This window comes from Triticum urartu, chromosome 3A, assembly GCF_056163025.1.
Source record: "Triticum urartu cultivar PI428250 chromosome 3A, HENAU_Tu73, whole genome shotgun sequence".
NCBI lineage: Eukaryota > Viridiplantae > Streptophyta > Magnoliopsida > Poales > Poaceae > Triticum > Triticum urartu.
In genome coordinates, this window is record NC_141875.1 from 569,756,935 (window position 1) to 569,773,587 (window position 16,653).

Genomic DNA, 16,653 nt, shown 5'->3' on the forward strand with positions numbered 1-16,653 from the left:
GGGCAGCAAGGCACGTATTGTATCGTTGCCATCGAGGATAACAAGATGGGGTTTATTTCATATTGCATGAATTTATCTCTCTAGATCATGTCATCTTGCTTAAGGCATTACTCTGTTTTTAACTTAATACTCTAGATGCATGCTGGATACCGGTCGATGAGTGGAGTAATAGTAGTAGATGCAGAATCGTTTCGATCTACTTGTCACGGACGTGATGCCTATATACATGATCATGCCTAGATATTCTCATAACTATGCTCAATTCTGTCAATTGCTCAACAGTAATTTGTTCACCCACCGTAGAATACTTATGATCTTGAGAGAAGCCACTAGTGAAACCTATGGCCCCCGGGTCTATTCTCATCATATCAATCTCCATCACTTTAATCTTGCTTTGCTTTTTTACTTTGCTTTTACTTTTTACTTTGCATCTTTATACCAAAAATACCAAAAATATTATATCTATCAGATCTCACTCTCGTAAGTGACCGTGAAGGGATTGACAACCCCTAACCGCGTTGGTTGCGAGTAGCTATCATTTTGTGCAGGTACGAGGGACTTGAGCGTGGCCTCCTACTGGATTGATACCTCGGTTCTCAAAAACTGAGGGAAATACTTACGCTACTCTGCTGCATCATCCCTTCCTCTTCGGGGAAAAACAAGGCAACCTCAAGACGTAGCAGTAGGCTAGCATATGTAGGGGATGTAGGTTGGTACTGTCTACCCGGGGTTAGAGTTAATGCTTCTGAAAGACTGTGTCTCAATCATCCGTTTCTCAAACACCATGTAGTGCGAGGAATCCAACGGAGGAGATCGAGTCTTGTGGGGAAAAGTGCGCAAACCTCTACAGAGTGTACGAACTAATCATGGTTATCCGTGTCCCCGGTTATGGACAACTTGAGTATCGGGTTCTTGGATTATCATGTTGACCTCATCACTCTAATTTAATTTGTTGTGTTGATAATTACTTTTAATTGGGATTGAGATGGGGGTACCTTCTCAATGTTTCAACTACCATGATAGTTAAATAAAAAATATTCCTTTGTTTTAGGGAAAACTCAGCTTTTCGCAAAACATTATAACCATAGAGCCTCCACCAGCCATATATGCATGTAGTGATAGCATTTATTCTGTTCATTGCTCTACCGTGTTATATTGCCTGCATATTCCATGTGCTGACCCGTTTCCGGGCTGCAACATATCATGTTGCAGATTTTCCAGACGAAGAGTAAGGTGCGCTAGGTCGTTTGTCGTGCACTCAGCTATGTCGTTGGAGTTGATGGACTCACTTTATCGTCCAAGCCTTCTGTTGTTATCTTATTTAGATGGCCTTAAGCCATATTTATTGTAATAAGTTCTCTATTGAGATTATCAATGTAATAAGTGTGTGCTTGTGATGACCCACAAGTATAGGGGATCTATTGTAGTCCTTTCGATAAGTAAGAGTGTCGAACCCAACGAGGAGCAGAAGGAAATGATAAGCGGTTTCTAGCAAGGTATTCTCTGCAAGTACTAAAATAAGTGGTAATAGATAGTTTTGTGATAGGATAATTTGTAACGAGCAACAAGTGACAAAAGTAAATAAAGTGCAGCAAGGTGGCCCAATCCATTTTGTAGCAAAGGACAAGCCTAGACAAACTCTTATATAGAGAAAAGCGCTCCCGAGGACACATGTGAATATCGTCAAGCTAGTTTTCATCACACTCATATGATTCGCGTTCGGTACTTTGATAATTTGGTATGTGGGTGGACCGGTGCTTGGGTACTGCCCTTACTTGGACAAGCATCCCACTTATGATTAACCTCTATTGTAAGCATCCGCAACTACAACAAAAGTATTAAGGTAAACCTAACCATAGCATGAAACATATGGATCCAAATCAACCCCTTACGAAGCAACGCATAAACTAGGGTTTAAGCTTCTGTCACTCTAGCAACCCATCATCTACTTATTACTTACCAATGCCTTCCTCTAGGCCCAAATAATGGTGAAGTGTCATGTAGTCGACGTTCACATAACACCACCAGAGGAGAGACAACATACATCTCATCAAAATATCGAACGAATACCAAATTCACATGACTACTAATAGCAAGACTTCTTCCATGTCCTCAGGAACAAACATAACTACTCACAAAGCATAAACATTTTCATAATCAGAGGAGTATTAATATGCATATAGGATCTGAACATATGATCTTCCACCAATTAAACCAACTAGCATCAACTACAAGGAGTAATTAACACTACTAGCAACCTACTAGCACCAATCCCAGACTTGGAGACAAGAATTGCATACAAGAGATGAACTAGGGTTTTGAGAGGAAATGGTGCTGATGAAGATGTTGATGAAGATTGCCCTCTCCCGATGAGAGGAGCGTTGGTGATAACGATGGCGGTGATTTCCCCCTCCGGGGGGAAGTTTCCCCGGCAGAACAGCTCCGCCAGAGCCCTAGATTGGTTCCGCCAAGGTTCCGCCTCGTGGTGGCGGAGTTTCGTCCGAGAACATGGCTTGTTATTTTTTCCCATCGAAAGACTTCATATAGCAGAAGATGGCCACCGGAGGGCCACCAGGGGGCCCACGAGGGTAGGGCGCGCCCCCCACCCTCGTGGGCAGGGTGTGGCCCCCTTGTGAATCTCTTTCACTGAGTATTTTTTATATATTCTGAAAACGTCTTCCGTGGAGTTTCAGGACTTTTGGAGCTGTGCAGAATAGGTCTCTAATATTTGCTCCTTTTCCAGCCCAGAATCCCAGCTGCCGGCATTCTCCCTCTTCATGTAAACCTTGTAAAATAAGAGAGAATAGGCATAAGTATTGTGACATAATGTGTAATAATAGCCCATAATGCAATAAATATCGATATAAAAGCATAATGCAAAATGGACGTATCAACTCCCCTAAGCTTAGACCTCGCTTGTCCTCAAGCGAAAAGCCGAAATCGAAAAATATGTCCACATGTTTAGAGATAGAGGTGTCGATAAAAATAAAATACGGACATGAGGGCATCATGATCATTCTTAGAACAACAACTCATATAATTCTTGTCATATGATTTCTTATGCTAGAGTAATAATTCAATCACAATTTCAAGTATGAATAGTAAACTTCATTGAAGACTAACAAACTATAATCTCAGTCACTATTGCAATTTATCATAACATAGGAAAGTGTCAATATATAAGAGCTTTTCAGCAAGTCCACATACTCAACTATCATATAGTCTTTCACAATTGCTGACACTCACGCAATACTTATGGGTATGGAGTTTTAATCGAACACAGAGAAAGATAGGGGCTTATAGTTTTTGCCTCCCAACATTTTACCTCAAGGGTAATGTCAACGGTAATAGTTCATGAAAACTCACATCCAATTAGCCATATATACCAGGATCTTTCCAACATACTGTGCTTGCCAAAGGATAAAATGTAAAAAGAAAGGGTGAATATCACCATGACTCTTATGCAATGTAGGAGATAAAAGTAAAAGATAAGCCCTTCGCAGAGGGAAGCAGAGGTTGTCATGCGCTTTTGTGGTTGGATACACAAAATCTTAATGCGAAAGAACGTCACTTTATATTGCCACTTGTGATATGGACCTTTATTATGCAGTTTGTCGCTTTTATTTCTTCCATATCACACGATCGTATAAAGTTTATTTTCTCCCACACTAATAAGTCATACATATTTAGGGAACAATTTTTATTGGTTGCACCGATGACAACTTACTTAGAGGATCTTACTCAATCCATAGGTAGGTATGGTGGACTCTCATGGCAAAACTGGTTTAAGGGTATTTGGAAGCACAAGTAGTATCTCTACTTGGTGCGATGAATTTGGCTAGCACGAGGGGGGAAAGGCAAGCTCAACCATGTTGGATGATCCATGACAATATAATTTATCTCAGATGTAAGAAAACACAACCCATTACGTTGTCTTCCTTGTCCAACGTCAACTCTTTTAGCATGTCATATTTTAATGAGTGTTCACAATCATAAAAGATGCCCAAGGTAGTATATCTATATGTGAAGACCTCTCTTTCTTTATTACTTCCTATTAATTGCAACGATGACCAAAACTATGTTTGTCAACCCTCAACAACTTTTATTCATCATACTTTTTCTATGTGAGTTCATTACTCTCCATAAGACTCATATGATCTCTTTGTTTCTTTTTATTTCTTTCTCTTTTCTTTTATTCCCTCAGGATCATGGCAAAATAATCAAGCCCTTGACTCAACACTAATCTTTATTATATAGCTCACGGACTCGATTACATAGAATAATTATAAAGCAAAACTCACGACTAGATCATACTAAGAACTTTTACTCTACTAGATCAAGACATTACCAAAAGGATCGAACTAAGAAAAACGGTAAAGATAAAAGTGATGGTGATATGATACCGGGGCACTCCCCCAAGCTTGGCAGTTGCCAAGGGGAGTGCCCATACCAGATACTCAATTCTTCTTTGTTGGTGGAGAAGATGATGGTTTTGTTGATGGCGTAGGCTTCTTCCTTAATTTGCGCTTGAGGACAGAATTTTGGTCCCTTAGGTCCTCGATCTCCTGCTCCAGGCTCAGTATCTTTTTGCATAGTTCCTGCTTGTTTTCCTTCAAGAGGCGAAAAGGGATAAACTCGATCTTAGGTTTCTTTACCCTATCCGGGAGGCTTTACTTTTTGAACTCCACATGCATGTCCCCAGGTTGAGGTAGTGGGACTTCATCTTCATCTGAGCTCGTCTCCTCCTTTCCCTTGGGTTCATAGTCCTGTTCTTCTTCCGTAGTCCAACCGCAATGCTCCACATCCCCATAGACCTTAGGATCTGCAAGGTAATCAGCCACATAGCTTTCTCCTTCCGAATCCTGGGACGACATGTTGCTCTGTTTGCAGCAGGACAGCTCAAAACAAAGACAAGAGATATTTGCGTGATACGGGAGTCAAAACCCCCGGGAGATTATATAATGAATTTTTACCGGCCAAAATACGTAACGTGTACGAAAACGGAGTCCGGAGAGCACACGAGGTGCCCACGAGGTAGGGGGCGCACCCAGTAGGGTAGGGCGCGCCCTCCACCCTCATGGAGCCCTCGTGTCCTTCCCGGGCTGCTACTTATTTTTCTATTTTTCTAAATATTCCAAAACGGAGAAATATTGCCTTAAAACTGTTTTGGAGTCGGTTTACTTACCGTACCACATATCTATTCCTTTTCGGAGTCTGAAACGTTCCGGAAAGTGTCTCTTATGTATTCCTCCGGGGTCACGGTTTCAATAACATTGGTTTCAACATTTATGGGATTACCTGAGATATAATGTTTGATTCTTTGACCGTTCACCACCTTTGGATTTGTGCCTTCGAAGTTGTTGATTTTTATGGCACCGAAACGATAGACCTCCTCGATAACGTAAGACCTTCCCATTTAGAGAGAAGTTTTCCTGCAAAAAATCTTAAACGAGAGTTGTATAGCAATACATAATCACCTACATTAAACTCACGCTTTTGTATTCTTTTGTCATGCCATCTTTTAACTTTTTCTTTAAACAACTTGGCATTTTCATAGGCTTGGGTTCTCCATTCATCAAGTGAGCTAATATCAAATAGCCTCTTCTCACCGGCAAGTTTAAAATCATAATTGAGTTCTTTAATGGCCCAATATGCCTTGTGTTCTAGTTCGAGAGGTAAGTGACATGCTTTTCCATAAACCATTTTATACGGAGACATACCCATAGGATTTTTATATGCAGTTCTATAGGCCCATAATGCATCGTCAAGTTTCTTGGACCAATTATTTCTAGATCTACTAACAGTCTTTTGCAAAATTAATTTGAGTTCTCTATTACTCAATTCTACTTGACCACTAGACTGAGGGTGATAAGGAGATGCAATTCTATGATTAACATCATACTTAGCAAGCATTTTACGGAAAGCACCATGAATAAAATGTGAACCGCCATTAGTCATTAAATATCTAGGGACTCAAAATCTTGGAAAAATAACTTCTTTAAGCATTTTAATAGAAGTGTTATGATCAGCACTACTAGTTGGAATAGCTTCTACCCACTTAGTAACATAATCAACAGCAACTAAAATATGTGTATATCCATTAGAGGAAGGAAAGGTTCCCATATAGTCAAAGCCCCAAACATCAAATGGTTCAATAACGAGTGAATAATTCATTGGCATTTCTTGGCGTCTACTAATATTACCAATTCTTTGATATTCATCACAAGATAGGACAAACTTACGGGCATCCTTGAAGAGAGTAGGCCAATAAAAACCAGATTGCAATACCTTATGTGCAGTTCTATCTCCAGCATGGTGTCCTCCATAAGCTTCAAAGTGACACTTGCGTAGGATCTGTTCCTGTTCATGCTCAGGTACACAACGTCTAATAACACCATCTACTCCTTCTTTATAAAGATGTGGGTCGTCCCAAAAGTAATGCCTCAAATCATAGAAGAACTTTTTCTTTTGCTGGTATGTGAAACTAGGTGGTATAAACTTAGCAACAATGCAATTAGCATAATCAGCATACCATGGAGCAGTATGAGAAGCATTTATGACATTTAATTGCTCATCGGGAAAGCTATCATCAATAGGAAGTGGGTCATCAAGCACATTTTCTAACCTAGATAAGTTGTCTGCAACGGGGTTCTCAGCTCCCTTTCTATCAACAATATGCAAATCAAATTCTTGTGGCAAGAGAACCCATCTAATAAGTTTAGGTTTAGCATCTTTCTTTTCCATAAGATATTTAATAGCAGCATGATCAGTGTGAGTAGTTACTTTAGAATCAACAATATAAGGTCTGAACTTATCACAAGCAAATACAACTGCTAAGAATTCTTTTTCAGTGGTAGCATAATTTCTTTGAGCATTATCTAGGGTTTTACTAGCATATTGAATAACATTTAATTGCTTATCAACTCTTTGCCCTAGAACAGCACCTACAACATAATCACTAGCATCACACATAATTTCAAAGGGTAAATTCCAATCAGGTGGCTGAACAATAGGTGCATAGATCAATTCTTTCTTAAATATTTCAAATGCTTCTAACAATCGTCATCAAAGACAAATGGTATATCTTTTTGTAATAAATTAGTCAAAGGCCGAGAAATTTTTGAGAAGTCCTTAATGAACCTCCTATAAAATCTGGCATGACCAAGGAAACTTCTTATACCTTTGATGTCCTTGGGACATGGCATCTTCTCAATAGCATCAACTTTGGCTTTATCAACTTCAATACCTCTTTTAGAAACTTTATGCCCCAAGACAATACCTTCATTAACCATAAAGTGGCACTTTTCCCAATTCAAGACAAGATTAGTTTCTTCACATCTCTACAAAACTCGATCAAGGTTGCTCAAGCAATCATCAAAAGAAGATCCATAGACAGAGAAATCGTCCATGAAAACCTCACAAATCTTTTCACAAAAGTCAGAGAATATAGCCATCATGCATCTTTGAAAGGTAGCAGGTGCATTACATAAACCAAAAGGCATACGTCTATAAGCAAAAGTACCAAAAGGGCAAGTAAAAGTAGTCTTTGATTGATCTTTGGCTGACACAGGTATTTGAGAGAAACCAGAGTAACCATCTAGAAAGCAAAAATGTGTATGTTTGGATAATCTTTCTAGCATTTGATCGATAAAAGGTAAGGGGTAACGGTCCTTTTTAGTGGCCTTATTTAATTTGCGGAAACCAATTACCATCCTATAACCTGTAATAATTCTGTGAGGAATCAATTCATCTTTATCATTAGGAATGACAGTAATACCTCCCTTCTTAGGGGCACAATGGACATGACTTACCCATTGACTATCAGCAACGAGATAGATTATACCTGCTGCAAGGAGCTTTAGTATTTCCTTTCTTACCACTTTAATTTGCTCATGAGGTGTATAAGTTTTAATATTGCTTCTACGAACCACGGTTGAAGCTTTAGCATGATCCTTTATCCTAACAGGGAAAGGTGGTTTCTCAACATGTGCAGTAGGAACAATAGGATCATTATAAGTGACAATCTTTTCTTCAACTTTAATAGGTGCAGCTACTTTTACGTCTATGGGAGGATGATATTTATACCACTTCTCCTTGAGGAGATCAACATAAGTAGCAAAAGATTCACAGAAAGAAGCTACTATCTCAGAGTCAAGTCCATATTTAGTGCTAAATTTACGGCAAACATCGGTCTCCATAAAAGACTTAACACAATCAAAACTAGGTGTCATACCTGACTCCTTACCTTTGTCGAGGTCCCAATCTTCAGAGTTGCGTTTAATTCTTTCCAATAAATCCCATTTGAATTCAATAGTCTTCATTATAAAAGAGCCAGCACAAGAAGTATCAAGCATGGTGTGATTGCTATCAGAAAGCCGAGCATAAATTTTTTGAATAATCATTTATCTTGAGAGCTCGTGATTGGGGCATGAATATAACATTGATTTAAGACTCCCCCAAGCTTGAGCGATGCTTTCTCCTTTGCGAGGCCAAAAATTATATATATAATTGCGATCACGATGAACAAGATGCATAGGATAAAACTTCTGATGAAATTCCAATTTCAATCGTTTGTAATTCCAAGACCCCATATCATCACATAGCCTATACCATGTCGATGTATCTCCCTTCAAAGATAAAGGGAAGACCTTCTTATTAACAACATCTTCGGGTACACCTGCAAGCTTAAATAATCCACAAACTTCATCCACATAAGGATTAGCTAGCAGTTTCTCTATCATACCCAAAGGAATTTCAAAGCAGACATTTTCATTTTCAGTAGGTTCAGTAGGTTGTGGAGCAACTCTTTGCTCTACTGGTCGGGGTAAAGATACCCCGAACAAGCCCCTCAGAGGATTACTTTCCATAGTAACAAGTGACAGTAAATTTCAGCACACTATATAAATTTTTCCTTACCAAATTCCACCTACCAAAGGCGCTTCACTCCCCGGCAACGGCGCTAGAAAAGAGTCTTGATGACCCACAAGTATAGGGGATCTATCGTAGTCCTTCTGATAAGTAAGAGTGTCTAACCCAACGAGGAGCAGAAGGAAATGATAAGCGGTTTCCAGCAAGGTATTCTCTGCAAGTACTAAAATAAGTGGTAATAGATACTTTTGTGATAGGATAATTTGTAACGAGCAACAAGTGACAAAAGTAAATAAAGTGCAGCAAGGTGGCCCAATCCATTTTGTAGCAAAGGACAAGCCTGGACAAACTCTATATAGAGAAAAGCGCTCCCGAGGACACATGTGAATATCGTCAAGCTAGTTTTCATCACACTCATATGATTCGCGTTCGGTACTTTGATAATTTGGTATGTGGGTGGACCGGTGCTTGGGTACTGCCCTTACTTGGACAAGCATCCCACTTATGATTAACCTCTATTGTAAGCATCCGCAACTACAACAAAAGTATTAAGGTAAACCTAACCATAGCATGAAACATATGGATCCAAATCAACCCCTTACGAAGCAACGCATAAACTAGGGTTTAAGCTTGTGTCACTCTAGAAACCCATCATCTACTTATTACTTCCCAATGCCTTCCTCTAGGCCCAAATAATGGTGAAGTGTCATGTAGTCGACGTTCACATAACACCACCAGAGGAGAGACAACATACATCTCATCAAAATATTGAACGAATACCAAATTCACATGACTACTAATAGCAAGACTTCTTCCATGTCCTCAGGAACAAACATAACTACTCACAAAGCATAAACATTTTCATAATCAGAGGGGTATTAATATGCATATAGGATCTGAACATATGATCTTCCACCAATTAAACCAACTAGCATCAACTACAAGGAGTAATTAACACTACTAGCAACCTACTAGCACCAATCCTAGACTTGGAGACAAGAATTGGATACAAGAGATGAACTAGGGTTTTGAGAGGAAATGGTGCTGATGAAGATGTTGATGAAGATTGCCCTCTCCCGATGAGAGGAGCGTTGGTGATGACGATGGCGATGATTTCCCCCTCCGGGGGGAAGTTTCCCCGGCAGAACAGCTCCGCCAGAGCCCTAGATTGGTTCCGCCAAGGTTCCGCCTCATGGCGGCGGAGTTTCGTCCAAGAACATGGCTTGTTATTTTTTCCCATCCAAAGACTTCATATAGCAGAAGATGGCCACCGGAGGGCCACCAGGGGGCCCACGAGGTAGGGGGCGCGCCCAGGGGGGTAGGGCGCGCCCCCCACCCTCGTGGGCAGGGTGTGGCCCCCTTGTGAATCTCTTCCGCTAAGTATTTTTTATATATTCTGAAAACGTTTTCCGTGGAGTTTCAGGACTTTTGGAGCTGTGCAGAATAGGTCTCTAATATTTGCTCCTTTTCCAGCCCAGAATCCCAGCTGCCGGCATTCTCCCTCTTCATGTAAACCTTGTAAAATAAGAGAGAATAGGCATAAGTATTGTGACATAATGTGTAATAATAGCCCATAATGCAATAAATATCGATATAAAAGCATGATGCAAAATGGACGTATCAACTCCCCCAAGCTTAGACCTCGCTTGTCCTCAAGCGAAAAGCCGAAATCGAAAAATATGTCCACATGTTTAGAGATAGAGGTGTCGATAAAAATAAAATACGGACATGAGGACATCATGATCATTCTTAGAACAACAACTCATATAATTCTTGTCATATGATGCAAAATGGACGTATCAGCTTGCTACTCTGTTATAAATCCATTCAAGTATTGTGTGTGTTAGCATTACCGATCCAGGGATGACACTGAAGCACAGAGATTTGACCGTCTGAGGTCGGATCACTATAGGTTAATTTTACCATCAACGGCCACAACTACTACCAGGTTAATTTTACCATCAACCCTTGACCATCAACGGCCACCGAGATTTTACCTTGGTGATAGTATCTATCCTCAGTGGACCACTATTGAAGAAAATCCCCAACCCTGTCGGAGCGAAGAGGAAAAGATTTTCCCAAGAGCAAGAGAGACCTAGGAAGGGCGTCGAGCGTGCTTTTGGTGTTTTGGAGCATATCACTAAGCATTTTGAGCAAGTAACTTGTTAAGCAACACCTCACCCCCTTTTAATAGTACTGGCTTTTCCTATGGACTCAATGTGATCTTGGATCACTAAAAGTAAAATGTAGAGTCTTGTGCTTTGAGCTTGAGCCAATCTTTTGTCCTTAGCATTTTGAGGGATGCACTTTCTAATCCGTGCCATGCCAATGATTGAGCTTTTCCTGAAATATGTATCTTCAAGTAGCATTAGCTCAATGAGCTATATGTTGTTAGGAATTACCAAAACCACCCAGGGATAGTTGCACTTTCACCAGATCAAAGCTCGCGTCGGCGCGCCCCCAATCGCCGGTGACGTCGGACCGCCGCATCGAGCTGCTCAACACGCAGAACAAGCTGGACGGGAACATGAAGTGGTTCATCAACAACGTGTTCATGGTGCTCCCAGCAATGGATGTTGCGACAGTGCTCGTCCATGGAGGCCATGGCGCGGAGCTCGTCGAAACTGCGACTAGTACGGGCACGGGGGCGGCATCGCAGGCCCGGCGGCTAAGCGCAGGAGCAGCAGGGCGAGGCGAGAGAGGCGCGAGATTTTTACTCCGAGACGGAGTGGTGGTGTAAAAATAGGGAAGGGATACGGGTCAGAGTATAACTTTTACTCCCTTATAATGGACTGGGTATCGGTTAGGTGCGCATTAGAGGAATAAAACCAATTATTTACTCCTCTAACACCGGATAGGGGGTTGGTTAGAAATGCCCTTACGGCATCAGAACTTGGATCCCTATTGGATGTACTCATGAGTACATGTAGTACCAATGCTATGAATTTATTTCTCATGGTCTCTCCTACTCGAACACATTTTGCATGCCTTGATTGATTCCTGTGGGCATGGTGGCTCACAAGCAAGACGACAGATAAAAACTCAACGTAAAAAACTTGACGTCCGGACATACGATCATAAACGGCCCTTCTTTTAAATCTCAAGTGTCAACCTTTGTGGTTAATATAAAATTAATGGATATAAAGGGGTGATGAAAGAAGAACAAAGAAATCTTCCTTCCATTATTATTAGGTATAGATAAATCCATGACAAAAGAAGAACCCAGAAATATTCCTCCCTTTATTGTTATATTACGTATATATTACATAGCTACTCCGTATTTCACAAGATTTATTTTCATACCCCGGTCATGTTATATTTTAGTTGAAAAAATAAACAATTTCCTGGTGAAATTGAAGTCATGTTTTTTGATACATTGCAGAATGAGTGGAGTGTGGTCAAGTGTGGGTGGGATGCCCACGTACTTGGAGAAGTAGCATACAAATTCCAAAATGCACTTGAAGTTGTGAAGACTCTAAGAGCAGAGCCCAAGGCCAATGATCAGTATTTGCTCCCCTTTGTGATAGTTGATGAGAATGACAAATCGGTTGGTCCTATAGTAGACGGTGATGCAATTGTGACTTTCAATTTCAGAGTTGATCGCATGGTTATGCTTGAGAAAGCACTAGAGTTTCCCGATTTTGATAAATTTGACCGTGTTCATGTACCAAAAATTAAGTACGTTGGGATGTTTCAATTGATGGTGAGTTGAAGCTTCCAAGCAAGTACCTTGTTTCCCCACCTTTGATTGAGAGGACATCTAGAGAATACTTGGTGAAGAATGGTGTCCGCACCTTCGCTTGCAGACAAGTACCTAGTTTTCCATTCTATTTGCCAAGTGCATGGCGACTAGGCTAACCCCTGTGGCTCATTGCACCATCAACTCATCCCAGCCTGCCTTCATAAAGGGTAGGTTTATCCTCGATGGCTTCCTGTGTGCTTCCTGTGTTTACACGAGGTAGTTCGTGATCTCGGGAAGAGGGCTCCAAAGCCTTAATTCTTAAGCTCGATTTCGAAAAAGCTTATGATTCAGTAAGTTGGGATTTCCTTAGAAAAGTCCTTCGCGCTAAGGGTTTCGACTGGAGTAGTACATCGGCTGATGCAACTGGTTTCTGGGGGTCACACTATCGTGTCTATCAATGGCTCTGTCAGCAACTATTTTGCCAACGGTCGCGGCCTTCGGCAAGGGGATCCGGCATCCCCATCTTGTTCAATTTTGTTGTTGATGCACTCTCTTGCATGCTGAACAGGGCGGCCTCGGCTGGCCATATCTCTCGTGTGATCTCCCAGCTAATACCTCAGGGTCTCACTCATCTCCAGTACGCAGACGACACGATCATTCTGGTGGAGGCTGATGGCTCGTGTATTGTCAATCTCAAGTTTATTCTCCTGTGTTTTGAAGCCTTGTCGGGGCTCAAAATCAATCTTTCTAAGAGTGAGGCCATTGTTACGGGTGTAGATGAAGCGGAGGCTCTGAGGATCTCCCGCTTGCTTAATTGCTCCATGGGTACCTTCCCTTTCAAGTACTTAGGGCTCCCTATTTCCCCTTGGCGGCTGTTCTCTAGCAAGTTTAAGCCTCTGGTGGCCAAGGTGGGGACCAGAGTTCTCCCTTGGCGAGGCACATACAATTCGGTTGCGGGCAAAGTGGCCCTCACCAACTCTTGCCTCTCTTCCCTCCCAATGTTTTCCATGGGCTTCTTTAGACTTTCCAAAGGGACACATGCGGTCTTTGATAAACATAGAGGTGTGTTTTTCTAGAATTCGGCTAAGAACAAGCGTAAATACAGGCTGGTTAAATGGGACATCATTTGCAGACCTAAAAGCCTTGGGGGCTTGGGATTCTGAACACCCAGGCGATGAACACTTGTCTTATTGTTAAATGGTGGTGGAGAATCATGACGGCTAACCCGGATGCGTTGTGGCTTCGTATCTTAAAAGCAAAATACTTCCCGAATGGTAGTCCTATGTTTGCGACTCCTAGTGGGGCTTCACGGTTTTGGGTAGACCTTGTCAAGGTTCGGGATGTGTTCCGTTCCAATGTCAAGTTCGTGGTCAATGATGGAGCCTCGACTCGTTTTTGGTTGGATTGGTGGACCAGGGACGCCCCCTTGGCGTCCTCTTTCCCAGTTCTTTTTTCTTACTGCTCCCACCCCGAGATCTCTATCTCTGAGCTATCTCTTAACGGTTGGGACCTGGGTTTTTGGAGGTCCCTTTCTCTTGAAGAGTTAGGCGACTAGCATCGCCTTGCTACCTTGTTCCATGTGTTCTTGGAGGAGGCGAACTCCGTTTCTTGGCCTCATTTGGCTTCGGGGAAGTTTTCGGTCAAGTCTCTGTATAGGCGTGTTATAGCTGGTTCTGCCTCCTCGAGGTTCAAGTGTATTTGGTTGGCTAGGATTCCTCCTAAGATTAAAATCTTCTTATGGCAAGCCTTTCGGGGCCGGCTCCCCTCGGCTGACCAGATTCAGAAAAGGAATGGGCCTGGCTCCACTTTTTGCTCTTTATGCTCCTCCCTCGAAGATTCTAACCACATTTTCTTTAAGAGTGAACTGGCCCTACTGGCCTGGGGGTGTGTTCGATCTTGGTATTCGAGATCTTGGTCTCCTGGCAACTTTGCCGATGTGCGAGCCATTTCAAATGGCCTGAGTGGCCGGACCAGGAGGTTATTTTGGACTGGGATGGGTGCCCTCTGCTGGGCTCTGTGGACCACTCGGAACAAGTTTACTATTGAGGGTGTCTTCCCTAACAAACCTGTTCATGTTTTGTTCAAAATTTCTATATTCTTGCAGCGGTGGAAATTATTGACTAGGGAGGAGGACCGTGACGTGCTGGAGAGGTTGATCACCAAAGTGCAGGCGTTTGCCAATCTGCTGTCCTCCCCAGCCGATGATGTTGCATCGTAGCTGTCGTTTCTTTTGTCGTATAGGTGGTGGCCTGCATGCCCCTTTCTCTCATTTGGGCCTGCGTGCCGCCTATAAACTCTTGTTTGTCTTCCCTGTGGTTTGGCTGTGAGACTTGGTTTGTCATGGATCTCTGTTCATCCAGTACTCATTCGTATGGCTTTATCTATAAAGTCGGGCAATAGCCTTTTCTCTAAAAAAATGCTAAGGCACTTGGTTTTTCATGTTCATCTCTATACTATAATTCCTGGTCGTTAGTTAGTCATGACTCGGTGCTTGATCACATGCAACATTACTTAAGTCAGTATAGCATACTCCCATTGAAAACAAATGTGGGTCAAGTACTGGGTAAAATGTGAATACACGGGGTCAGATGAGGCTTTACACTTGTTGCTAATCATCTCTCAATCACCAAAATAGAGAAGTGATTCCTTTGGTTTATCGTACTTTCTGGAACCTATTAGTATAGTTGTTCGGGGGCAAAGCTTAACTACAGTGGCAGTACTTGAAATTATCTACAATTGAGTATTTTTTGGAAAGGTCATTGAGCTTTTATTGGCCTGATGATGCCCCTATTCTGGTAATTGTGAGGGAATTATTATGTTTGCAAACTGTTATTTCAGTTGTTTTGAGTTCTAAAGTTCATTCCATGCTTAGACATTGATCCTATGTTTTTACACATTTGTATTTATGATTTTTTTTATTTATTCATGACATTAAAACAGGTAAGTTTGGCCATGTCACATTTTTCTGGAATGGAAACCATTCAGGATACTTTGACGAGACTAAGGAAGAGTACATAGAAATTGGTATCACATTCAATGAGCAGCCCAAAATGAAGGCACTTGAAAATGCGGAGAGAGTCCAGTGCCGACAAGATAGAGTGCTAGGCAGGCGGCTATCCACTCTGCCATGCTCGTGGCGCAGCGGGCCACGCTCAGGATGATCCAGGAGCTTGGTGCACTAGGCCCCAAGGACAAGATGATGACAAAGGCTGCAGTGGCCCTCATCAAGCGCTTTGATGAGTTGTTGACAGAGAGCGACCCTCAGGCCATCGCAAAGCTCACCGACATGGACGTTGCTGCTCTCCGGATCGCTGTTGCCATGGTCGGCCGAGATGCCAGGACCAAGGAGGTCAATGTGTGATCATGTTAGTTACATCTTTAGATAGGCTTCGCAAACAATCAGCCCTAGGCTGGTTTGAGTAGGTTTATCTATGTATTGTGATGGAACTGCGGCTAGGCTAGATAGACGATAGCATGATCTTGGGACTACTGGTGGCTGTCATCGCCCCCCTGTTAGCATGGATGTATATTGTTCGTTTCTTAGTAGAAATTTCAGTTGGCGGAGTGATCTCTTGTGTCCCCATGAGTAGCCACAACCCATCAATTATGTCTTGGAATGTTAGAGGTTCGAAAGCGCCCGCAAGGAGATTGGCTATCAATGAAATAGCTTCATCACATAGGATCGGCCTCCTCTATTTGCAGGAAATAAAAATTGAGCTATGGTCGCCGGTTATGGTCAGAGATGTAGGTGGCTCGGCCCTGGAAGCATGTGCGGTGTTGCTTGCAATTGGAACCAGAGGAATGGCCATATTCTGGGACAAGTCCTCTCTGAATGTGCAAACTCATGCAGCCAGGCAGTTTTCAATCATAGGAAAAGTAACTTCGCTGCTCTCCTCACACTGGTACTGGCTAACCAATGTGTATGGGCCATCAGAGGATGGTCAGAAGGAGGATTTCCTCCGTGAGCTGGCCAGCGCTGCACCCCCCTCCCTATAGGATCGAAAGTATGTCTAGAGGGGGGTGATTAGACTACTTGACCAAATAAAAATCTAGCCTTTTCCCAATTTTAAGTCTTGGCAGGTTTCAGCAACTTAGCACAAACA

General features: G+C 42.1%; 1 pseudogene; it reads left to right on the forward strand.

The window, feature by feature from the left end:
* LOC125546982 (2,3-bisphosphoglycerate-independent phosphoglycerate mutase-like) overlaps positions 1–15,911 on the forward strand; it is a 34,193-nt pseudogene extending 18,282 nt beyond the window's left edge.
* Positions 15,912–16,653: the final 742 nt, after the last annotated feature.